Source organism: Mustela putorius, unplaced genomic scaffold, assembly GCF_011764305.1.
Source record: "Mustela putorius furo isolate JIRA1106 unplaced genomic scaffold, ASM1176430v1.1 tig00003869_pilon_pilon_pilon, whole genome shotgun sequence".
In the NCBI taxonomy this organism is placed as follows: Eukaryota; Metazoa; Chordata; class Mammalia; order Carnivora; family Mustelidae; genus Mustela; species Mustela putorius.
In genome coordinates, this window is record NW_025422021.1 from 20101286 (window position 1) to 20128417 (window position 27132).

Consider the following 27132-nt stretch of genomic DNA (forward strand, 5'->3'; position numbering starts at 1 on the left):
ATGAATCACAAAACAATACGTGATACAGTGCCTGACACATAGCAGGTTTTTGGAAATGCTTTTTTTCCCCTAGCTTGGTTTCATACCTGTCACTCTAGTGGCTTCATTCTTTAAAATACAAATATGTTATCAACTTCTAATCATTCAGTGGACTGCCATGAAAGTTATATCTTTTTTTAAATATTTCTTTAAATGAGAATCTTGAATCTTTCCTCCGACACAACCTGAGAACTTATCATCCAACATTATATTCAAGCTTTTTATTTCCCTCTCAGTATTGGCATATGGAAGGGTTTAGAATGCTGATGGGTATCTGGTGTGTATTGTAGAAGTATTTACTTACCATTACTTTCCATTTATTTCCACCGAGCTGTGGGCTATCGGTTTCTGACCAGTGTTCTACTTTATCAAAGCAGTTTTAATCTGGGAGAATTCACATAGTGTTCCAAAGGATGGGCTTCCATGATTTCTGATGCTTCCATGATTTCTGATGGTGTTTCACAGCCAGAAAAAAAGGGACTTTTCTATTCTTTATCCTAAATTCCTCCTGAAGAAGATGAAATTTACTCTCTCCTTCTTAGATCAGTCAGTATAAGGGCAAGTATCCCAAAAGCATTCACCTAAGATTCTTGGAACTCCAGGACAATGGTTAACTACCCTACTGTATTTTATCTGTGATACATGTAAGAAGCCGGTTTGCAGACCTTAAATCATTTTATGTCCCTTCAAGAGGGCTATGAACTATTAATAACAGTTTTTTAAAGTATTCCATGTATCATCTTGATCAATGGCTGTCAAAAGAAATATGTCAGATTAACCCACCTGAAGTTTGTCTTGCCAAAGCTTTGACGGGGATTAATCAATATCTATTTTCTAAGAATTAAAAAATTATTTTTTATAATTCTTTCCAATATATTTCCTAGATACAGAAATTAAGTTTATCCTTCTTGCATTATACAGTAATTAAAAAAAACATACAGTATTACGTACCCAACACTCTTACTCCACTTAAATTCTATAAAGTGATAACAAGTGCATATGCAATGATTTCAGTAAGTTACTGTGAATATTTTTCTCACACAATTTATTTTGAATTTCATTATCAGTTAATTTTTTGTCCCTATTGGTCTTCTGATTCTTTATTCCCTGTTGTCTGTTCTGATGGCTTGGCATCTGAAAAGTATGAACAAATGCATGAATGAATGAATGAATGGGTGTGCATGTACTTTTTCTACTATTTGTTTTTCCTCAGTTATAGAAACAACATATTCCTTGACTTTGTTTGGTCTCTAATTTATTTCTTAAAATGCTTATAACTTGTGATGCCTTTTAGATAAAACACCAAAGAAACAATCCACAAAAGAAATCATTGATAAGTTGGGATTCATTAAAATTAATGAAAAAGTTCTGGAGATAGATAGTGGTGAGGTTATACAATAGTCTAAATGTACTTAATAACAGAGAATCCTATAGATCAAAGTGGTTAAAATGATAAATTTTATATTTTGTGTATTTTACCAGATTAAAATAAATAAAATTTTTAAAAAGACAGAAAGAAATCAAGTAAGGTTCAGAACGTCTGGGAATAGAAAAGACTGCCTTGTTTCCCAGGATATAGTCCTCAGCCCTGCTGGAAATCTAGGGGGAGATGTCTCAGAGAGGTTCTTCCCCACCACAGGCTTTCATAGCCTGTGGAAAAAACAGAAAGTCAAGACAGACAGAAGCCTAAAATAGATCTTCCCCAGTGCTGTGTGAGAAGTAAACCTTCCAGAGGACATCACTGGGTACCATATTTGAATTCTCTGCATAGCACTTATGTTACTTAGGTTATCTGTTACTTTCCCCAGTTTATCTGTTTGTGTGTTTGTTATCTGGCCTTTCCCACAAGGCTGTAATCTTCCTGGCCACAAACAGTTTACTAGCCCCAGTGTTTAGAATGGTTCTGGCCATGAATATGAGCTTTATAAATATTTGTTGGATGAATAAATAAATATCTTTAAAATGAATCTTTATGTATATATTTGAGTATTTTTGGAAGACAGATTCCTGGAAATGGAACTGCTGTACCAAAAGGCATATGCTTTGCTCATTTTAATAGATATTTTTACAATGGTTAGTTTGTCTGGACTGTTTGATGTTCTTGAAGTGGGAGCTGTGTCTGGAGAGATCAGTGTGTTTGGGCTCATCCACACATCCCCAAATGGTTGCAAAGTGCAGCCAAGATGAAGAACTATTGTTTGAGATGATCTTCTATGTTGCTACAGCTACAAAATACATTAAGGTTGAGCTGTATGTGATTTCCACATAATTATTCCAGCCAATTCACCCCCAATTACCTAGTCTACTGATTCATGAAACCTAGAGTCTTTTATTTATAAATGTTGACAGTGACATGTAAGAAGTAGAGAATGATTGTTTGCAGGAATTGTGTGGCTATCTAATGTTTAGTCACTTCATCTACTTGAAATAAAGTTCATAATTGGTACAATGGATAGTGTTAAACATGTGTCACCAATTTTGGCATTGAATTCTTCACACAGGTATGGTTATATAAGAATTGTCTAAGCAACTGACGGTCACAGAGAACAGCTTTGGGCAAAGTCTGATTATACGGTCCAAAGCCTTCATTTAGTTATGAATAAAGGAATGCCCTTGTAGGCATCTTATTTTTGTACTTACTAAAAGCCTGACTCCGAAGAATAAAAATTGTAAATGCCTTATTAATGAAACATATGAATAAATAACCAAAGGGAATTAGTGTATATTAATAAGTTTTAAGATGTGCAAGATGTGCTGTGTGTTATCATAGGAGAGTTAGTGAAGAAAAAGTGTACCAGATATTAAATGTCAAGTAGACACAGGAAATAGGGAGCCAAAATACAATTTATCAGAATTTGCGTTTGCTGTAAAAGAAACCAGAACTCATAGACAGTGGCAATAGAAGAACTATAATTAAGAACATGTTCTTCGGGAAAACTGGTGTGTTCACACACACATATACATATTTAGGAAAAAACTTATGCATAAATAAGTTCTGGGGAAAAAAAGCCTAGAATACAAAAGGAAAAAAAAACCTATAATTTTTAAGGACTCAAAACGATATCAAGTTAAGTATCAAGATAAAAATCAGCCTAGCTTCACACCTGTCTTCATAAACAATTGTGCTGTGAACTTAGAACTTTCAGGTTTGCATTCACATGTGTAGGCAATAGGTTGTCCTAAATATGCGAGGGCTCAGAAAATACTTCCTGCAGAGACACTTAAACACAAAAAAAATAACTTGAGGTATACTCTGGCTGACCAAGGGATAAACAAAATTAAGAATTCCAGTTTTTAGCCTATAAAATTCACAATGATCAAAAGGTTGACAGTACACAATGTTGGCAGGGATGTGACAGGAGATAGACACTCATTTCTTATTTATGGGAGTGTGAATTGGTACCATCTCCTCTAAAGGCAATTAGAAATACCTAACAACATCTGAAATGTTTCTATCCTCTGATAGCTGGCAAACTATAGTCTGCATAGAGGAGGAGGCACGGACTTGTCATGGCAACATCCCAGAGATAGCTGGGGATGCCAATATTTTCATAAGGGTGGTGCTTATGAGGTAAAACATTTGGTAGACTGTAGAGGCTATGGGAATTTCTTGACAAATGCTTTGATGCTGAGAAACGAGCTAAGGAGATACAGAAGGTAGTCCTTGTTGGAAGGGTCAGAAAATAGCAATGGTCTTGGAGAACAATGAGAAACCAAGTTTAATTGCTATCTGTCCTTCATGGAGTCCTCAAATCAGAGAAATGATATGAAGATAGCTGCATTTAATTAGCAAGATCCTATCATGGGGCATCAGAGAGAGAGAAGGGGAGCTCTGACTATGAAGAGAACACACTGGGCATTGAGGTTGTCTCCCTAACATCCTTTCTCCTATATCCCAGTCTTACCCATCCCCCCCGCCCCCCCCGCACCTCTCTCCCAGTCTCATTTAATTATGTGCTCCCATATCCCTTGGCTTGTTCAGGACCACAAGACCCCATTGAGTATAGGGATTGGTTTAAAAGTGGACATGTGTAAGGGGAAGTTTCCTGGGGGCTTCTAAGAAAAGTCTCCTGTCAAGAGAAACATCTAGAATATATCCTCTCTTCCTACTCTGGGTGCCATCATCTGCAGCCATTTTTTTACTCTTTGAAGAGTAATGGCAATATCAGGGAAAGACAGAATGAAGCTTAACTTAAAGCCCACTCTATTTCAGGACTTCACATCAAGTCAGCTCAACATTTCTTCCTCTTTGTTAATAAGCCAGTGTGAGCAGAGCAGTCTAAGGCCTCTTAATGGCATGGAGGATATGGTGAGACCGGTAAGCTAGTCCTTCAGGCCACACTCTTGGCCAAGCCTAAGCCCTTATATGGTGGAATTAGGGTAAGGTCAGCAGTTCAACCCCATTCATCTAAGACATCCTGAAAACTTTTCTAATTAAAAGGAAAAGACTTTGGAGGTGCCTGGGTGGCTCAGTCAGCTTAACTGACTGAGCCAAAAACTCTTGGTTTTGGCTCAGGTCATGATCTCAGGGTCGTGAGACATAGCCTCACAATGGGCTCTCCACAGAGCCTTCTTAAGAGTGTCTCTCTCCTGGGGTGCCTGGGTGGCTCAGCGGGTTAAATCTCTGCCTTTGGCTCAGGTCATGATCTCAGGGTCCTGGGATCAAGCCCCATGATCAAGCCCTGCATCGTGATCTCTGCTCAGCAGGGAACCTCCTTCCCCCCCTCTCTCTCTGCCTGCCTCTCTGCCTACTTGTGATCTCTGTCTCTCAAATAAATAAATAAAATCTTTAAAAAAAAAAGTTTTCGTCTCCTTCTGCCCTTCTCCCACCTCCACTTATGTGCATGTTCTCTCTTTAAAAAAAAATAAAAAATAAAAAAGGAAGAGACTTTTCCTGATGCAGTGTATCCCAGTAAAAAGAAATTGAGATGGACTTGATATGTGGAATTAGTACTTCAAGTTTCAGGTTAAATTTCCCTGAATCCCTATCAGACACACAGTGGGAAACCCAAACTCCCTTCCAGTGTCTCTGGGGATCTATGGAGGGTGGGAAGGAGAAGACTTGCTTATATTTCTCCCAGTAACTTCTATTTCCGCTGTATTCTTCCCCAATGTCTCTCCTGCATCATGTCACTCTTCATTGCTAGACACTGCCCAATCCCTTTCTTCCCTAAGACTGTGATAATAGACTCTGCTGTAGGTGTCAGGCCACAGAGGGTGTTACACAGTAGCAGAATACAACCAACTCCGACACCTCTCTCCTGACAAGGTCCTCCTTACTTCTGGTCATTTCCTCTACCTGGGCTTCGGTTTCTTGCTCTATTGTTGGACCTCCTCGATCTCTCAATCTTCTATTCTCCTCAGCTCATTTCCTCCTTCCTCCTAAAAAACCCTATTTCTTATGAGAAACACTTAACCTATCTCACTGACTTACCCGTCCTACTCTAGCTATGCCCAAAACTATCTCTTAAAATAACATTTTGTCCTCCTTGACACATTCGTAAGAGTAACAACCAAATAATGGAAGCAATCTAACTGCTCAGAAATAGGAGCTTACTGAAGGAAATTGTAGCCCGCCCATATAGTGGAATACCAAGTAACCATTAACATCATGTTGTTGTCCTCCATTTTGATATGGCTGAGAGTTTATCCCCAAGTTAGGACAGTAAAGAAGCACAAAAAAGAATAAGTGCATAGCAATGCTGTAAAGGAGAGGAGGAAACATCAAGCAACCAGAGTTTTTGATAAATCTCTAGAAGACGGAAAGTAGAATGGACACTTAAAGGGCTGAAAAGGGAGAGAGAGGAATAATTTTCTTCAGCAACAAAGCCAAGAGGAAGCTCCAAGCTTGGAGGGGACCAAAGTAGGAAAGGAGTAAAAAACAAGATGATAACGAATTATTTACCCAGCAACCATACAATTTGGCCCCTCGTCAAACCCATCCCACTCTTCCTAGGAGAGTTGCAATGTTTGTTTCCAGGATAAAATTAAAGTACTAAAGCAAACAAAACAAAACAAAACAAAACAAAACAAAAACCAGAAAAATACACTGGAGAGAAAGTAGGACCAGCAGGGCATGGACGTGTTCCAGAACAACGCCTTCCTTATTCAGCATAACACAGAATGAAGTTGGTCTACTTGCCTGCTTTCTGATCTTACTCCTAAGTGAAGCTTTCCCCTTCAATGCTCATACTCACACTCATGTCTCCATGAATGGGAGAAACTTGGTTCAATAGGCCTCAACACCTACAGAGAAAACTCAAACTAGTTATCTCTACTAAATAAGCTTGTTTTCATCTGCTTTGTTCATAAATATGATGAAGAAATAAAACAATGGAGCACAAGATAAACAGTGATAATTAAGGGAACAGAAATAACCTTCCATTTAAAAAATATTCAAGAACAAGTTGTATATAGAAAATAAGAATACAATGCTAAGAAAAATATGCAACCAAAGAACTCTTTAGAGTTTTTAGAAATGTAAAACATTGTTGCAAAATATGAAATTTACTTGAGGTTCTGGAGAAAAATAAAGAAATCTTCTAAAAGATGAAAAAACAGAACTTGGGGGCTCATGGGTGGTTCAGTTGGTTCAGCATCTATCTTCGGTTCATGTCATGATCCCAAGGTCCTGGGATTGAGCCCTAAGTCAGGGTTCCTGCTCACCAGGTAGTCTGCTTCTCCCTTTCCCTCTGGTCCTCCCCCCGCCATGTTCTCTCTTTCTCTCTCAAATAAACAAATAAATACAATCTTTTAAAAAAAAATTTTAGAAAACAGAACTTAGAAGAGAAGATATAAAAGTTCAACCCCAAAGTTTCAACTTCTATCTAATAGGAATTCCTAAATGGAAGGACAGAGAATATAATAGAGAGGGAGAGAAAAGTAGTGAAAGGAAATTTCCTAAAATTGAAAATAATAGCTCTCAGGATTGAAAATTCTCATTAATCCTTTTGGTTGATTGTTTCCAAACAGGGCTACAAACAATACCCGCGATACCAGATGGCTTTTGTGATGAGACTCCTAATTTCTTTCAGCAATAAGTAGAATCAATTTTTCTATATTTAACCCTGTATTTATCCTGAAACTTGCTTTGACCAATAGAATGTGGTGAAAGTGGGATTTGGTAGCTTCTGAGACTATGTTTGCTGTAGCCTTGTAGATCTGACTTAGCCTTTTTTGGGAAAGCCAGTTGCCATGCTGCAAGGAAGCTTAGGTTAGACCATAAAATGAGGAACACCATCTGGAGAAAGAAGCTATGTGGAAGAGCACTGAGGCAACAAAGATGTGAATGAAGTCTTTGTCCTTCCAGCCCACCCCAGCAGCCAGCAGTGAACCCCACTGACCCCTGTGGAGCAAAACAGCAGCCCCATCAAATCCTGCACTATTTCCTGACCAACAGAATGATAAGAAGTAGTTCATTGCTATTGTTCTAAAGTATTAACTCTGTGAGTGGTATGTTTTAATACTATCAATGCTTCTTCCAAGGCCACTATTTGGACATATCCAGGATATTTTAACAAGTCCAATGATAAATAAAGATCCGAGAAGATTCCAAAAAAGAACAGTTATGTATAAAGAAATGAGAATCAGAACTGTATCAAAGTTTTCATTAAAATCATTAGATTCAATAAGTCTATGAACAATGCCTTAAGAGTACTGAGAAGAAAACTAAATCTATATTCTGTATCTAGCCAAAATATCAATCAGATGTAAGTGCAAAATAGATTTATTTTTGGACATAGAAAAATAAAAAAGTTTATCATGACCCATAGATTGTGTTGAAAATACTACCAAAGGGTATATTACAACAAATTGGAAAGGTAATCAAAAAAAGAAAGATATGAAATATAAGGAAAAATAATGCTAATCCAAGAATGCAATGAAAAGAAATCTCAAGGGGTACCTGGGTGGTTCAGTCAGTTAAGAGTCTGAACTCCTGATTTTGGCTCAGACTATGACATCAAGGTCATGAGATTGAGCCCTGTGTGGGGCTTCACACTGGGTGTGGAGCCTGCTTAAAGTTCTGTCTATCCCTCTGCCCCCCCCCCGACACTTGCACATGTACTTTCTCCCTCTCTCTCTTCTAAAGAAAAAAAAGAAAGAAATCTCAAGTTGACAGCAAGCAGCAGTCCATAAAACAACAGCTAAAACTTGTAACAGGGAGTCACAGATTCCAATAAGAATGTCTTCAAGAAGAAAGTAAGTTATTTGTTAAAAGCATATAATTAAATAGCTAGATTTTTTTTGTCTTTTAAAAGAAGAAAATCATACTCTAATAAAAGATAAAGAAAATGAGAATGAAGATCTAAATGACTCCTTTTCTCCCACTTTCTCCTGTTAATTTGTTTTTTAGAGATATTTTCTTTGAAACAACACATTTAATTACATAAGAATATATGTCATATTTTCCAGGGGAAATTTTTATTTTTTATTTTGAACTCACCTATATGGTTTGAAACTTTACTACCAAGTACATATGCTACTTATACAAGTAAGAAGTAAAAAGAGGTGAATGGTGAGTTAATTAATTCTGTCATATTAGTTTTGGATAAACCAATTGGAACTGAACCCAAAGCATCTGCTAAGGTACTTGAATTAAAAGGAACTAAAAACCAGAGGGGGGAAAATGCTTTTCATAAGATACAAACAGCTTTGACTCACTCTTTCCAAATATCCTTTCCAAGTATCACCAGTTCTAATAAAAGTTGTTTGTTCATGCATGGTTGGAGGTCAATAGGGCAAATCACTTTTTGATCACCTTGAAATGAAATGGTTCCTATATAATAAAGCTTGATTTTTAAATCTTCAAACTATGAGCATGGATATCAATAGCACCTATATGCAGGCTCAGACTCCAACTTAGATATGCAGGAAAATAAAATAAAATGACAGATGAAGGAAGGCAGTGGAATTGCTGTTGGGACAGAACCATCTCAGTCCCAGAAGACAATGTTATTGCAAAACAAAGGCCTCTAACAAAGTCCCAGCATTTAACTGTGAGGTGTGGGAGGTTACGAAGATGAGAAAAGAGGACCTAGAAGATCTGGAAAGGAAATAGAAAAATAAAAGGGAGAATAAGAGGAAAAAGGAGCAAGAGAAAGAAAAAGGGAAAAGAAAGAAGAAAAATATTTAGAGGGGAGAAAATAGGGCTGTACCTCACATTCAAAGCAAAACTTATGGCAGGGAACATCAGTGCTCATTCTCCTACCTTCCCACAGCTACCACCCTCAGACCCAGGCAAGATTTGGTTCCTGGGTTTTAAAGATCCCCGCACTGGTCCTCCTCCATCTTATGGGAGCTCAGTGAGGAGGGCTAAGTGGACATGGTCTCTTAGAATCCATATCCCCACTTCTATATCCCAATCAGTAAATTTTAGACCCTAGAAATCCCTACACAAATGGCCCCAAAATGTCATGTAGGCTTCCAAAGTCTACATGGACACATTCCCTGCACCATCTCCTGGAAGACATTCTATACTTCTGATGTTTGTACTTCTAGCCCCGAGGGGTGGCTAAAAAGTAGCCATAATCCCATACTAAAATGTAGTAGGGGTTTGTAGCTGAGGTTTGGACATGGGCTGAACTGTCTACATGGACATGCACGAGATTCTTCAATATGTTAGTTGGAACTGGGGCTGGGGGAAGAGAAAAGGAAACAGGAGCTAGCAGTCAGGGGCAGTCTCTTCCAATCATATTGACAGAGAACCTGTCGGATTGAAAATTGTAAGCTAAAATTGTACTTTCCAGGGTGTTATGAATGAAAATTTGTCAAGTTAAGAGAATGGAAATGATTCTGCTTAATATGTTACTAATTTCATTATTTGAAAACTATTATTTATTTAAATATATGATATGTGATTTTCCAGCTACACTCTTGCTCTGAGCCTGCAAGTCTTATAGATGAGCCATAGAATAGAGGCAGGATAGACAAGTAGAATTTATTTTTATGTAAATAGAGTATAATTTGCACAAACAGACATACACACAAACACAAGAGCAAGTATCTTTAGTACATCTCTATATAACACGGCATGGTTGAGATCTGTAATATACCTTAAAACATAACATAAATGTGACTATGTTTAGTGTTAGATGCTTCCACATACAGTTACCTGGTTTAGTAAGTCACTAAAAATGGCAGATCGTGGTTTCCAAAAAGGGCACAACAATAGTTCTCATTCCACATGCTTCTCCAGAACCCCGCCTTTGGAACAAGAACCTTGATGGGGCATTGAGAGGTAGAATCTATGTCTCCTCTTTGAACTTGAGTGAGCTTTTATGACTTCTTTAACAAAAGAGTTCAAAAAAGCAGCACCATGTGTTATTTAAGAATAGAACATGAAAGGCAGTACAACTTCCTCCTACCTCTCTCTCAGGACACTCACTTCTGGAACCTAGTCACCACACTCTGCAGAAGACAAAAGGTCCTAGCTAAGGTCCCAGCCAATAGCCAGCACCAACCACCAGACTTGAGGGAGCAACCCTTCAGAAATGTTCCAGCCTCTAGAACATCCATTCCAGCTGATGCAAAGTGCAACAGAGATGAGGAGTCTCCTCCAAACCCTGTCAGATAGTTGCATTCTGAGCTAAATTATTGATTGTAAATTACTTTCATTGTTGTAAGGCACTAAGTTTTGGATGCTTTATACTCAGCAATAGACAAGTAGACCCTAAGCATGAAATAATTTTCTTTTAAAATATATTATTGTTACATGATATATATCTCACTTTTAAAAATAAACTGAAAAAAGGATAGCAACTTAAGCAGAAATTGAGTTATGTTTCTTTCTATATGTATAAGAGACTTCACTCTATTTAATAATTTTTATGTTTAAATTTAATTAAATTCAATCAAGGACAACGTCACTGATTAGGATGCCAATATTAAAAAACAAACAAACAAACAAACAAAACAGAAAATAAATGTTGTCAAGGATATGAAGGAATTGAAATCCTTGCGTGTTGTTCCAAGAAGTAAAGGAAGTAAAACGATGCAGTTACCATGGAAAAGAATGGTGGTCCCAGTGGTCCCTCAAAAAATCAAACCACCATATGATCCAGCAATTTCACTTCTGGGTATGTACGCAAAATAATTGGAAGCATGGTCTTGAGGAAGTATATGTACACCCAGCATTATGCACAATAGCCAAAAGATGGAAGCAACCCAAGTGTCCATCAGTGGTTGAATGGATAAAATAAAATGTGGTATATGCAAGCAATGGAATATTATTCAGCCTATATTATAAAATAAGAATTTTTTCACTTGGATATAGTTGACCCACAATGTGATATTAGTTTCAGGTGTACAACTTAGTGATTTGGCAAGTTTATCCATTATCTATGTTCACCACAAGTATAACTACCATCAGTCCTGTTACATCACTACTACAACATCACTGACTGTATTCCTTATGCTCTACCTTTTAATCCTGTGACTTTCTTATTGCATAACTGGAGGCCTGTATCTCCCTCTCCCCTCCACCCATTTTGCCCAACCCCCTGCTCCCCTCCTCTCTGGCAGCCAGCAGTTTGATCTCTGTATTTATAGGGCTGATTCTGCTTTTTGTTTGTTTATTCACTTTTTCTTTAGATTGCACTTACAAGTGGAATTATATGGTATTTGTCTTTCTAGTCTGACTTATTTTACTTATTTTACTTACCTTAATATCCTGTAGGTCCATCCATGTTCTTTCAAATGATATGATCTCACCCAAGAAAGGAAATGCTGATGCCTGCTATGACATAGACAAAGCTTGAGGATTTTATGCTGCATGAAATAAGCCAGTCACAAAAATACAAATACTATGTGATTTCACTAACATAGGGTATCTAGGATAGTGAAATTCATAGAGACAAAAAGTAGAATGTTCGTTGCCAGAGGCCAGGGGAAGGGAGGAATGGGAAATGGTTCTTTAATGGGTATACAGTTTCAGTGTTACAAGAGGAAAAGAATTCTGCGATGGGTTGCACAACAAAGTGAGTATACTTACTACTTGTCTGTAGACTTAAAAATGATCAATTTAAAATTAAGATGGTATATTTTATGTTACTTGTATTTCATCACAATTAAAAAATTTTTATTTAATCAAGGGTTTTTTGGCTCCATGCCTCCAGAGTTTCCCTCAGTCTTATTCATTCTCATATCATATAGACATAGCCAGTATTTATTATAGAATAAGATCATGCAGAATTTTCTCCTAAATTGAAATAAGCAAAACTGCTCATTAAATCTGGCAACATTATCATGAAATTTAATAGCCGGTTTCAAAACAGTTGATCAAATAAATAAGGAATCTGATGATTGATTGTTCACTAATCACAATGGTGCATTTCATAGTCAATATGGTGGGGCATGTAACATCTTTTTAAAACTGATGGTCAAGGATCTGGTTGGTGTTTATTTCTATTAAAGTTCAATTCTTGTAGTCAATTATAATTCATTCATATTTAATATTTCATGTTTGAAATATTTACAAACTGGTACTTATATAGTTATGTAGATGTGATCCATTAATATTTATAGTAGACAATTACAATTTTCAAAAATGTAAAACATGCTTTCTTCATCCTGTACAGCAAACCGCTTTCTCATTTTACATTGCTGAACAAATTAAAAATATTTTGCAATTATTTGCATTATTAATTTCAAAAAAGTGTTATCAGTATTTCTATAGGGAATTTGTAACTCTAAGTTCACACAAGCTACATGTCCAATAGACGGACTTTTTTTTTAATACTCAGAAGTGGAGTGGCGGTCAGGATAAAGAAGAAAATCATACTAAAAATAAAAATCAGAATATTGCTTCATTAAGAGAAAATCATGTAAAAATTATAATGAACTGATTTGAACTTAAAATTGTTCCTAATGCCTTTGATTTGTTTACATAGGGCAGGAAAGTCATTCCCATCAGAGCCACCTTCCCAATGACAACACCGAATTAGAGTGTTTCATAAAATAAATTGTTGACTTTAGCCTTCTACCTTAATATTTAGAAATGACACACAGAAAGAAAGAAAAGAACTTCTACTCAGAATTCTCCAAGTTAAGATTTCATCTTTCCAGGAGGAATAATTTCGAGTTTTGCCAAGCAATTTTTAAAATAATAGCACTTTCTAATATTTTCCAGAGCGATGTTGTATCTAAACATACACAATTTTTTGCAAACAAATTTTATTTTGATTTCAAAATAAATCAAGCCCTTTTCTTGTATTTCCTGAACACCATGATGAATCCCAGCAATTATTATTAAAATCCTCCCTTTTTCTCCCTTATCACCTGCACTATCACATACATGAACTATTCCTGGACCTTTCTCCTCAAATCCCCCAAAAGTCTCCTTCACTATCTTCAGTGTATATGACCTTTCCTACTATTTTTCTTAAGATTCATTTTTTTAATTTATTCTAGAGAGCGAGAGAGCATTAACTGTTGGGGGAAGGGAGGGCAGAGGGAGAGGGAAGAGAGAATCCTCAAGCCATCTTCCCGCTGAGCCCTGAGTCCGATGCCTGGACCCCAAGATTATAACGAGCCAAAACCAAGAGCCAGCAGCTCAACGGACTAAGCCACCCCGAAGCCCTGACTTTTCTTACAATTTGTAACCTATCTTCTTTCTCCTAGCCCCTCATTATAGAAATTGACATTATATATGAATACATTATATATAAATTGACACTAAATTGTTTTCCTTCATCCTCCCACTTTTCCCATCTCTTTCTCTCTCTCCCTCTCTCTCTCTGCCTGTTCTGTTCTCTCTCCAAAGCCCAGAGAACTGGCAAGACATTTTTGAGGGGGGAAAATGGCTGAGCAAGACTGCAAGTATGAGAAACTAAAAATTTTCATACACCAGTAATTTTTAGTCTGTTACATTCTCATAGCTACAAAATTTATTGCCCTTTCAATAAAAATATAAAGGTGCTCGGGACGCCTGGGTGGCTCAGTTGGTTAAGCAGCTGCCTTCGGCTCAGGTCATGATCCCAGCGTCCTTGGATCGAGTCCTACATCGGGCTCCTTGCTCGGCAAGGAGCCTGCTTCTCCCTCTGCCTCTGCCTGCCATTCTGTCTGCCTGTGCTCGGCTCTCTCCCCCTCTCTCTCTCTGATAATAAATAAAAATCTTAAATATATATATATATAAAGGTGCTCACGAAGAGTCTCTAAACTTAAAATCCTGAAGCCTTCCCTTCATCCATACCATAATTTTCAAATAACATCTGTAGCAAGAGCCTGATAAATTGAAGGTTCTCTCCACTTCTTTTTCGGTACCTCAGACAGCTTAAAACCTAGGGAAAAAAGAGAGTTAGTGTAAGTGTTTTTGCTCAACACATTTCTGCTTTGGAGAGTTGGAGTGATTTGGATTGAAATTTTGGCCCTCGGTACCATGAAATTCCCGCCCATGATGCAAAGCCCAAGAAACATCTGGGGTCTTTGCGAAACGAGTCTCTAAATCTTCATCTCCCCGCGCGGCATGCACAAAGGTTACACACTATGATTTAATCAGCTGCCTTTAGAAAAACACTTAGAATTCGAACGTACTGGAACCAGTCGTGGTGTTTTGAAAGTCACAGCAGGACCACACTTACACCCTGGGACAGCACTCAGGCAAGAGTTCTTTCTCTCTTCTTACAGTTCCTCTCTTTGTGCAAAGTAAACTTTTCTTCCTTCGGTCAAAAGGACATTGGATGGGCTGAGTTGAAAGCACCGTTCTCCTGTCTCATGAATCACTTAGTGACTTGGTTCCACATTAGGTCACCACAGAACACAGACTGTAACAGGAACACATAAAAGCTCCACAAGGGGAGGGGAGAGACGCTGTTCTGGAATATCGTTGCCAGAGTAACATAAACCTTGTGTGTTTTCACAAGGAAATGAGTCACTTGTTTCTGTTGGCTAAAACTCTGTTTTCTTTAATTTCATATTTTAGCTGTCTAATATATGCTGAAAGAGCCCAGGGTTTCCAGTCTTCAGATGAAGATAACTTGCTAATTAAAAGCTCAACAGAGGGTTTGCATGGTAATTAAACAGAACGGGATAAAAGGAACACTCAAGCAACCAGGAGCACATGGCAAAGGCAAGGGTGAGAGTCCTCAAACCTTAATCAGTTCTTCGAGAGCGGGAGCCCTGAGGGTGGGGGCACAGACAGGCTCTGCACGGTGAGATAATTCAGAAGAAAATAACAACTAGAAATAAAATGTACCGAACTCAGTATGTTAAAAAAATAGTCTATTCAGACAAAATCAGGATGTATTTGCCTTGAATTATGGGGCTATTTATTTTAAAGTTTCTTTATCATTTGGAGGGTTTAGCCTTAGAAAGTATTAGAGCAGAAGGTGAAAATGCAAATGGTTTCATGGCTTTGGTCAGCTATGGGATGACCGGGAGGGATGGGGACCGTGGCACTTAGGTGACAGGAGTCTGTGAGCCCAATTCAGCCTGTGGGGTTCTAGACCAGGCCCTCTCTTCTACAGTACCAAGAAACACATTATTCTTCACTTTCATCGGAAGACTGGCTTTCTTCAGAATAGATGCACTGATAAAGATGTCAATATCAATTCTATCTTTTTAAAATTAATACAGTTGTAGTATTAAGCCTCTAGTCCTGGCCTTCAGGACTCCTGTGCGATACCTGTTCGGGTTCCTCCTTTGTCTGTGCTCCCCGAAATACGTGACCATTTGGGAGTACTCTGGCTATTTCTTTTCTCCCTGCTTTTCGTGACACTTTTTTAAGCAAGTGGTCAGCGCTCCCTGTCTCTCACGCTTTGGGGCCTCTTCCTGCACAACCTCTTCCGCTAGAATCCTGTCCTCAACTGCCCACTTTGCTGGAACTGCTGACTTCCTCAGCACCATGTCTACTGGACTTTTTCAGGCCTCATTCCCTTTGGCCTCCCTTCTGCATTAGTCTTCCCTGGGGCCACACTTTGTCTGTACTGCTCGCCTTCATCGCTTCCCCTCCCAACAAACCGTTACTTTTCCTCTTTATTCTTCTGTCCTTTGATGACTTCCATATTTCAGTTACACAAGTGTGGTCTTTCCTCCTAACTATTTCTGTACATTTTTACTTAATACGCAGTATACCACTGCAACATAGTATTTTTTTTAAACTTTTACGTATTTATTTTAGAGAGAGCATGTGTGCATGCAAACAGGCGAGGTAGGGGGAACACAGGGAGAGTGGAAGCAGATGCCCTGCTGAGTGCAGAAGCCATTTGTGGGACTCAGTCCCAGGACCCTGAGATCATGACCTGAGCCAAAACCAAGAGTCAGATGCTTAATCAACTGAGCCACCCAGGCACCCCTTCAACACAGTATGTTAAAAACCAAACTCCCTCTCTTCCTCCTCTAAAGCAGCGTCTTGCCTGATTCCACTCTTTCTGCAAATGCCACTATCACTGTCTCTGCAAGACAGTCTCAAGCCCCAGAGAAGTCTTGGATTCTTTCCTTCCTCTCTCCTGCACATCTGATTGGTCACCAACTTTGTTATGTCTTGTGAAGTAATCTGTTTTGGATCCATGCCTTCCTTCCCAATGCCTCAGCCAGACATTTGTCCAGAATCTGTTATCACTCACACCTAAGTCAGGACAACAGTTTCCTAACTGGTCTCTGCCTGCTGTTTGTCAGGGCTGCGACCCATCCTGCCCACCGCAGCCGGACATGTTTTACTTACACCTCCACTGGGCGGTACTGAGCCGTGCTCCAAGCTGCCAGTAGCATCGTGTGCCTGGAGGAAGTTCAGCATCACAGTCTCTAATGCCCTTACTTTATCTTCTCCATCTCCCACCTGAAGTCCTTCCCTCTGATCTGACCTGTGCATTGCTCCATTCCCTCCCTTTGCTCCCTCCAATGCCCCTTCCTATTTTATTCCTACTCATGATCTTCGCCCATCTCGTCGGCCGTCTCCTTGCTGATCATACAGGCACATCTTGCCATATTTTAGCTTGTATTTATTTAATCTTTCATGTGTTGGAGCCTTGTCCTCATCAAGGATTCTTAGCATCCTAAAGGGAAGAAGTATGTCTCTGCTTCATGCCTCCTATAGACACAAGGATATAGCTACAAGTAGGTTTTCTGTAATTATTTCTTGAATAAGGATGGTAATTATCTTAATAATGTCATCCACAGCTACTAAGTTGTACACCAAGCTGAATATTTTTAATACATTTTAATGAGTGTGTTTTCAAGATTTTTATAACTTCTTTTATAGACATCATTTGTTCATCTTTCATGCATGTCTAAAAGATTTAAGATCACTAATTAAATGTCTAATCAATTTGCATCATAATTAACTTCATCTAAATCCTTATTTAGCATCCATGTGCTTTCTTTTTCCCTTAGACAAATGTTTTCTTCCCAGAGATTTTTTTCCCTAATATCTTTATGTTTCTATTACATAGACTTGATGAATTTTCATTGTTATTTCATAGTTTTTAGAATTCAAACTCAAAAAGTATAAAATGTATATGGTGTTCCATTTTTTTTTCAGTTCCCTCTTCTTCCCATTTTATTAACATATTTACCCTTCTAGAGAATTTTTAAGTATGTTTAAGCCAATATGACTCCTTTTTTCACCTACATTTCTTCGCATTTCTTTTACACATTTTGCAGCAACTTGCTGTTTCCAATTTACAATGTATCGTGAAAAAATCTTCCACGATCATTTCAATAACAGTCTGGCATTCTGCAGGATGACATATTGTAATTTGTCGAACCAGTTCCCCAGTGATAGACATTCAGGTTATTTCCAACCATTTATTATTGCACAAGGTAGAATGTATTCTTATACATAAACTTTTTGCATATATGCAAGAATATGACTACAGTGATTTCTGAGAAATAGAGTTTCTGAGTCTAAGGCTATATACATTTGTAATTTTGACAGATACTACCAAATGGCCCTTTCGAATATAAGGAACTATTTTATACCCATACAAATAATGCACAAAGTGTGTATTTCTTCAAAGTCTTATCAATACAATGCATTATCAAACTTTAAGGGTTTTGCCAGTTTCATAGGTGAAAAATTGATTGAGTAGTTTTTAAATATCACCTTTATGGAAGTATAATTTATATAATAAAATTTATTTTAAGTGTACAATTTGATGAATTTTGACAACTGTATATGGTCACGGAGCCACAACCACAAATGTAATAAGAACTTCACCATCACACACACACGAAAATTCACTCATGCCCTTTCATAGATAATCCTCTAGTCCCATTTCCAATCCCTTACAATCACTAATTTGCTTTTAGTTATTATTGTTTTGTCTTTTAAGAACTCCACATAAACATCACATGATATATATTCTTTTTCTGTATTTCTTTTCCTAAGCAAAATGTTTCTGAGCATTATCCATGGTGTGTGTACTAATCTTTCCCTCCTTCTTGTTGCAGAATAGTATTGTAATGTAAGGGTGAGCTGAAATTTGTTTATCCACTTACCAATTGATGGGCATATTAGTTATTTCCAGTTTGGGATTATTATTAAGAAAGCCATGAATATTTGGGTATGTGTTTGTGTGAAAATATGTTTTAATTCTCTTGGAAACCTTGGATACACTAGAAGTGGTATTGCTGAGTTTTATGATGTGTATTTTTAACATTGTAAGAAACTGTCAAATTGTTTTCCAAAGTTGCTGTATCCCTTTGTTACCCCCACCAGCCACGGGTGAGAGCCATTTGCATCATACACTTCCCGATACAAAATATTGTCTGTTTTTAACTGTAGTAATTTTAGTGGATATGTAACAGTAATTGAGGCTTTAATTTGCTTTTTCCTCATGATTATGATGTTGAGCGTCTTTTCATAAGTTTATTTGTCATTCACATACCTTCTTTGGTAAAATGCCTATTCTGATATTTTGTCCAGTATTTATCATGCTATCTTCTTATTGTTGAGTTTAAATATTCTTATATATCCCAGTTAAAATTTATTATTTAAGAGATATTTTTAAAAACTTTTTTCCAAGGTCTGGTTTGCCATGCTTTCTTTCTTTCTTTCCTTTTTTTTTTTTTTTTTTTTAATAGTGACAGAGAGCACTAGTGGGAGGAGAGGGGGAAGCAGGTTTCCCGCTGATTAGGGAGCCCGATGTGTGGCTGGATCCCAGGACACAGGGATCATGACCTGAGCCGAAGGCAGCCGCTTAACTGACTGAGCCACCCAGGCGCCCCACCTTTCTTTCTTAAAAGATTTATTTATTCTAATTCTTTATTTTAATGAGGGGCTATGTAACCATTTATTGGTTTATAGTTTGTGCTTTTGGTTTTCTTCAGATCTCTGCTAACCAATGTCATATAGGTTTTCACCTATATTTTCTATGATACCATATACAGTTGTCAAACCAGAAGTTTACTAGTTTAGCTTTTATATTTCTATGATCCTTTTTGAGTTAATCTTTGTGTATAATGTGAAGTAAGGGTTGTGTTTCATCTTCTTAGGTACAGATAACCATTTGCTTTAGCACCCTTTATCGAAAAGATGATATTTTCCCTGTGTGATCTCCTTGACATTTTTGACCATATATTTGAGAGTCTGTTTCTGGACTCTATTTTGTTCCATTGCTCTATGTGCCTATCTATATACCAATATTATACTATCTTAATGACCTTACCTTTATAGTAACGCTCAAATTCAGATTCCATAAGCCCTATAATTTTGTTCTTCAAAAGCATGTTGGTTATTCTAGATCCTTTTTATTTCTAGATGCATTGTAGAATCACCTAGTGAATTTCATAAACACTGCTACATTTTTATTGGGATCATGCTGAAATTATACATCAGTTTGGGGAAAATTGACATTTTAATAATATTAACTCTTCTAATCTGTAAAGATAGCCTTTCCCTTTATTAATTTAGATCCTTTGTTTCTCTTGGCAATATTTTATGGGCTCTCTTGTACAGATTTTAAATATTTAAAAAACACTTAATCTTCAATATTTTATTTTTTATGCTCTTCTAAATGGCATTTTCATTTTAATTTCCAATTGTTGATAGTATAAAAATGTATTTCTTTTTTTATATTGGCCTTGTATCATATAAGTCATTGCTAAATTCACTTATTAATTTTTAGGTAGATGATTATGTTATTTGTAAATAGAATATTATTCTTTCTTATGTGTATGCTTTTACTTCTTTTCCTAGCCATATTGCACTAGCTAATATCTCCAGTACCATTTGGGAGAAAGACATTCTTCGGTCTTTCACCATTAATTGTGATGTAGGTTATAGGGTTTCATAAATTCTCTTTTTCATATTGAGGAAGTTCCTTCTTATTCTTACTGTGCTGAAAGATTTTTCATGAATGAATGTTGAATTTTGTCCAATGTTTTTAATGCATCTATTAAGATGATTTTAGGGCTTTTCTTTTTTAGTCTGTTGATGCTGTAAATCCCATTGATTGACTTACAAATGCTAAAACAACCTAGCATCTCTATGATGAACACCACTTGGTCACAATGGATGCATTATCCTTTTTATTGCTGGATATGATCTACCAAAATTTGTGAAAGTTTATTGCCTCTATGTCCATTAAGTTTGGTGGTTTCTAGTTGTTTTTTTTTTTTTAATATTTTGTTTATTTATTTGACAGACAGAGATCACAAGTAGGCAGAGAGGCAGGCAGAGAGAGAGAGTGGAGGAAGCAGGCTTCCTGCTGAGCAGAGAACCCGATGCAGGGCTCTATCCCAGAACCCTGAGACCATGACCTGAGTGGAAACCAGAGGCCCTAACCCACTGAGCCACCCAGGTGTCCCTCTAGTTCTTTATTTCTTGTCTTTTTTGGGTTTGGTATTAAGGTAATGCTGGCCTCATAAAGTGAATTGGGAAGTATTCCTTTCTCATCTGTTTTCTGGAAAAGGTCGCATAGAAATAGTGGGGTGTCTTAAAACTAAACATTTGGTTAATTAACCAGTAAAACTTACTAGACATACAACTTTCTTTTTGGACAAGTTTTAAACTACTATTTCAACATTTTGAGTAGGTTTAGGATTATTTTTGTGTCACTCATGAATTGGTTCATTTTATCTTAACATCACATTAATGCCATGAAGTAGCTCATACTATTCTCTTATCTTTTAAATACTTGTAGAATCTGAAATAATTTTACCTCTCCCATTATTTATATTGCTTGTGTTTTATTTCTCTTTTTACTGAGCAATATAACTAAAAGTTTATCAATATTATTAATCTTATCAAAAATCAAACTTTGGTTTCATTGTTTTTCTCTGTTATCTTTCCATTTTCTACTTCAAAGGTTCTGGATTTATTTATTTATTATTTATCTTTATTATTTCATTCTTTTGTTCACATTAGGCTTTATTTACCTTTCTTATTCTAGTTTAAGATTTAAGCTTGGATTGTTTATTCCAGAACTTTCTCCTTTTTTAATATAAACGCTTAACAGTATAAATTTCCTTTTAATAAATATTGCTTTAACTAAATCTAACAGATTTTATTTTGCTATGTTTTACTTTCATTCAGCTTAAAATATTTTTTAACTTAATAATTGTGATTTCTTCTTTGAACCATGGATTATTTAGAAATGTGTCAATTCATTTTCAAATATTTAGGATTTTCAGATATCTTCCTGTTCTTGATTTCTAATTTAAAACTTTTTTGGTCAGAAAACATGCTTTTTATGATTTCAGTCTTATAATTACTGACACTTGTTTTATGTTTTATGGTCATCTTGATAAGTGTCCTGGGTCCATTTGAAAAGAATGTATATTTTTCTGTCAGATGGAGTGTTCAATGTTAATTAATTTAGGCTGGTTGACAGTGTTTGACTATTACATATCATTTCTGATTTTCTGTATACTTGTTCTATCAACTACTGAAAGAATATTAAAATTTCTACCTATAATTGTAGATTTATCTATTTCTCCTTTGTGATCGATCAGTTTATGCTTCATGCATTTTTACTAATTAGTTAGCAGGTACATGCACATTTAGAATTCCTATGTCCCCTTGATAAGCTGACTTATTTATTATTGAAGAAATGTTCTTCTTTTCCTAATATTGTTCCTTATTCTCAATTCTACTCTGTTTGATATTAATAAAGCCACTCCAGCTTTTTTACTTTATAAGTGTTTGCATGGTCACTTTTAACCTGTGTTTTTAGATTTTTGGGTTTCTTACAAACAGCATTATCAGTGGATCCTGAATTTTTATCCAATCTCACAATCTTTGCATTTCAATTAGGATATTTAGATTATTTACATATGTAATGTGATTAACAATGCAGTTGAGTTTAAACCTACTATCTTTCTTTTTTTCTTTTTTTTAAAAGATTTTATTTATTTATTTGACAGACAGAGATCACAGTAGGCAGAGAGGCAGGCAGAGAGAGAGGAAAGGAAGCAGGCTCCCTGCTGAGCAGAGAACCCCATGCGGGACTCCATCCCAGGACCCTGGGATCATGACCTGAGCCGAAGGCAGAGGTTTTAACCCACTGAGCCACCCAGGTGCCCCAAATCTATTATCTTTCTATTTGTTTCTTTTTGTTCCATTCATTGTTTATTTCTTTCCCTCATTTCCTATCTTCTTTTAGGTTAACTGAGTGTTTTTTGTGTTCCCATTTTATTTCTGCTATTGACGCTTAGTTATCTATCTTTGTTTATTTCAGTGGTTACCTTGGGGTTTGCAATTTACATCTTTAACTTAAACCTGTCTACTTTCAAATAGTATTATACCCTTTATAGGTATAAGGGTAAGAACCTTGCAACAGTATACTTCCATTTCCTCCTTCTTGTCCTTGGTGCTATCCTTCGTGCTTTTTACTACTATATATGCTATAACCTCCCTAGTACATTGTTGGTATTTTTGCTTTAAACCGATCATTTGTTTTGGGTTTGTTTGTTTTAAAGGTTTATTTATTACAGAAAGAATGGGAGCAGAGGGAGGCCGAGGAAAAGAGAAAATCCTGAAGCAGACATTCCCTCCCCCGCCCCACCCCAACGCAGAGCCAGATGCAGGATTCCCTGAAACCATGACCTGAGCTGAAATTAAGAGTTGGCTGCTTAACTGACTGAGCCACCCAGGCAAGCCAGATAATTTGTTTTTAAAGAGATTTTTAAGGTAAGAAAAATATGCCTGTTATATTACCCATCTATTTTTCATTTCTAGTGTTCATAATTTCTTTGCATGGATCCAAATTTCCCTCTGGTATTCTTTTCCTTCTTCCCGAGAATTTTTAAAATATTTCTTGAAGTACAGATATACTGATAATGAATTCCTTCAGCTTTTATATATCTGAATGTCTTTCTTATTTTTTTATTTTTCATTTTGACTGGTTAAAGAATTCTAGGTTGACAAGACTTCTTTTCTTTGAGTGCTTTAAAGATTTCTCTGTGTTATCTTCTGCTTGCATAACATCTGATAAGCATTCTTCTATCATTCCTATCTTTGTTGCTCTGCATAATAGGTCTGTATTCTCTGTCTGCTTTTAAATTCTTTCCTTTGTTAGTGTTTTTCAACAATTTGATTATGGTGTGCTTTGTCCTGGTTATCTGTATATAAAATCTGTTGGATTCATTGAGTTTCTTGGATTTGAGTGAAGTTTCATCAAATTTAGAAAGTTCTTGATCAGTATTCTTTGAATAATTTTTCTATCCCACTCTTTTTTTTTTTTAAGATTTTATTTATTTATTTGACAGATAAGAAGTAGGCAGAGAGGCAGGCAGAGAGAGAGAGAGCTAAGTAGAGAACCTGATGCAGGGCTCGATCCTAGGACCCTAAAATCATGATCTGAGCCGAAGGTAGAGGCTTTAAACCACTGAGCCACCCAGGGGCCCCTATCCCACTCTTTTTTATGGGACTCTAATTAAACGTGTTTTAGGCTACTCAACCTATTACTGCTCCCCAGTTATTTTTTTCATTTTTCCCCACACAAGCTTCATTCCAGATAGTTTCTATTGTTATGTCTTCAAGTTCATGAATCACTTATTCTATAATTACTAATTTGATATTAACCTCACCCAGTATGTTCTTCATTTCAGATATTGAATTTTCATTTATTTGGAAACTATAAAACATAATTCATGTAAGTACAATTTATTTATTTTTTGGTTTCCCATTTTTCTTCTCAAACTGTCCCCGTTTTCACAAATACATGAAGCATATTTATAATAGCTGTTGTAACATTTTTGTCTTCTAGTTTCACCATTTCTATCTGTGTACTTGTATTGATTTTTTTCCCAAGTTACGGATTATATTGTCTGCATATTCGCACACCCGGTAGTTTTTCTGGACATTATGATTTTATGTTGTTTGTTGCTGGATTTCTTGTATTCCTTTAAATAATATTGTGTTTTGTTTTTATGTGTATTTAGGTAATTTGAAATCAGTTACATTATTTCAAAGCTTGCTTTTAAACTTTGTTAGGATAAATCTAGATCAGACTTTAGTCTAGGACTAATTTATCTCTACTTAGATTCTAGTCAATGTTTTAGTATTAGGTCTTTCAATCCTGGAAGGCATGAACACAGACTATTTTCAGCCTTATGTGAGGTTCTGGAATTTATCTGCCTACTGACATTCAGTAGATTTTAACCCAGCTGCAGGTGGTTTCTTCTCATGCATGTATCCATTAGTAATCAGCAAAACACTCAAGGGACCCCCCACCGCAGATCCCTGCTTCCCTCTGAGCCAGTTCCTCTTTTCCAGAATCTGCCCCACAATTTCTAGCCTTTGGCTTCCCTGAACTCTAATCTTTGTCCTCTTCTCAGCCAGAAACCCTATTCTGTTGAGTTCCCTTTTTCTGCACTGAAGTCTGGAAACTGTCCAGACACAGCAAGCTAGAGTGATTGTAGTAGTTTTATTTTATTTGTGGGGAATACATTCCAAGACATATCAGTGAATGCTTGAAACCATGGATAGTACCAAACCCTACATGCATGTGTATATGTGTGTGTGTACATACACACACACACACACACAAACACACACACGTATTTTTTCCTACCTACATTCATACCTACAATTCATACCTACAATAAACTTTAATTTGTAAATGAGGCACAGGACGAGATTAACAATAATACCTCATAATAAAATGACCAATAATAGCAATATTCTGTAATAGAAGTTATGTGAATGTCGGCTCTTTCTCTCTCTTTCAAAATACCTTATTGTCCTGTACTTTTCCTGTGATGATGTGAGATGATAAAATACCTATGTGATGAGATGAAGTGAGGTGAATGACGCAGGCCCTGTGACGTAGTGTGAAGCTACTAACAAACACAGTTGACCATGGTAACTAAAACTACAGAAAGCAAAATCACTGATAAGCAGGGGTGGGAGGGGGAGGGGGTGGACTACTGTATAGGTCTTTCTTTTTTGTCTTTTGTTTGCTGTTGTTTTATTTTTTTTCCTCAGGGATCACAGGCCTAGACTGCTTATTGCCTAATATCAGAAAACTTGTCTCATATATTTTGTCTAGTTTTCTATTTTATTAAGGCAGAAGATTAAATCTGATTCCTCTTACTCTGTCTTGGCAAGAATCATAAGTTCCTATCAGTTTAATATGAATTTCTCTTGCTATGAGTGAGGTTGAGTATCTCTTCATGTGTTTAACAAGAGGCTTTTGTATTTCTCAGAATGTATTTATATCCTTCATCCATTTTTATTGTGTTGTTGGTTCTTTCATCATTTTCAATAACACCATTTAATGCTAGAATTCTGCTTCACTGGTTCTTGCAGTTCTAAAAATAGTTTTTCATATCCATTGATATTTCAATAGCTCTTTCTAAAATAATTTGCAATGCTATTATACTGCTGTCTTAAAATTCATCCCTCCATTTTTATATTTGGATATTTCTATACTTCCAGTGCAAACATCAATTAAACAAATTTTTTAAAGTATTTAAGGCCCACATGGAACTATCCTAGTGTAAAGAAGGAGAAAACCAAGCAAAAGACACATTTTATGATCTTAAAGAGGTTCTTATACTAATGGAAAAAGAAAAAAAAAGTACATAAATATTTAGAGTTGGGAGGGACACAAGCCTAAATTGTAAAATGGACTAAGATTAGTCATGGAATTCTTTTGGAGAAGACGCATCTTGAACAAAATTTTGAACCAAGTTCCAAATTTAAATATGTTGGAGACAGCAGGGGCGGTTGTCTCTCCAGGATTAACTAAAAAATAGAATAAGAAAGAAGAGTAGAATAAGGAGAAAACAAGCCAAAGTGGTGGGTTCTGCTGCCTCTTCTCAGGTCCAACTTTATATTCTGTCCATTAGAAGAAAGTGATGATCTTGAAGAGCAGAGATTCAAAGTCACACGCACCTGGGGAAGCTGGTCTCAGAGACTTTCAAGGAAACACAGTGCTGCCTCATAAAAAGAGAACTGGATTCCCCAATCAACAGTGTAGTCATATTTTCATGAATACTATTGCAATGTTAGAGTCATACATGTGAGTTCATTACTGTTCTTTACAGTTTACTGTTATAGTTTTCATTGCTGTTCCACATTCATATAAAATTTTGCTCATTCTTCTTCCTACTGATCATTAGGATTCCCACCATGGAGAGATAATTCCCAGCCTCTTACTTGTCAGCATTCCTCTGACTGCCTGGCCATTTGGAACCAGAAGTTTCTCCTAAGGCATACCCCTGAAGACCTAGGTAGGGCAGTTCTGTCAAATCAAATGAAAGGCCCAGGTGCTGATCCTCTACTGCATTTGTACCAGATGATTCCTCAACCCATCTTCAGACTTCTGTGGCTTGCCTGGTTGGTCCTATGTGGCTACCCAATGAGGGCACTGTCTCATTTGTGTTTTCCTGGTCTTGATTTCTTCACAAACTCTACGGTTAGAATGCACCTACCTTTTTCCATTAATAGCTTAAGCTCCTGGAACCTCATCAGAGGGAAGGAAAATAATGCCTCTCGAGGCACATCATTCACTTGTGGGCCTTGAGATTTTGTGGAGTTCAAAAGTTGGGGTCAATCCAATAGGTAAATGGGTGTTTGATCAAAAAAGTAACAAAAGGGAAATATACCAATCACAGAATAGAAATATTCAAGAGAACCTCCAAACTGACAGGGGAAATTAAAGAATGAAAAGTAACTCGATCAAACATAAAAATAAGAAAAAATAAGGGCTA

At 36.7% G+C, this 27132-nt stretch overlaps 1 long non-coding RNA gene across 1 annotated transcript; it reads right to left on the bottom strand.

The window, feature by feature from the left end:
- Positions 1–1071: 1071 nt before the first annotated feature.
- On the bottom strand, positions 1072–14782 carry LOC123388011. Its single transcript, XR_006602555.1, has 4 exons — positions 14616–14782; positions 14228–14315; positions 11699–11770; positions 1072–1173 (listed from the first exon to the last, which is right to left on the bottom strand). It is a non-coding gene; the product is annotated as an uncharacterized LOC123388011 (long non-coding RNA).
- Positions 14783–27132: the final 12350 nt, after the last annotated feature.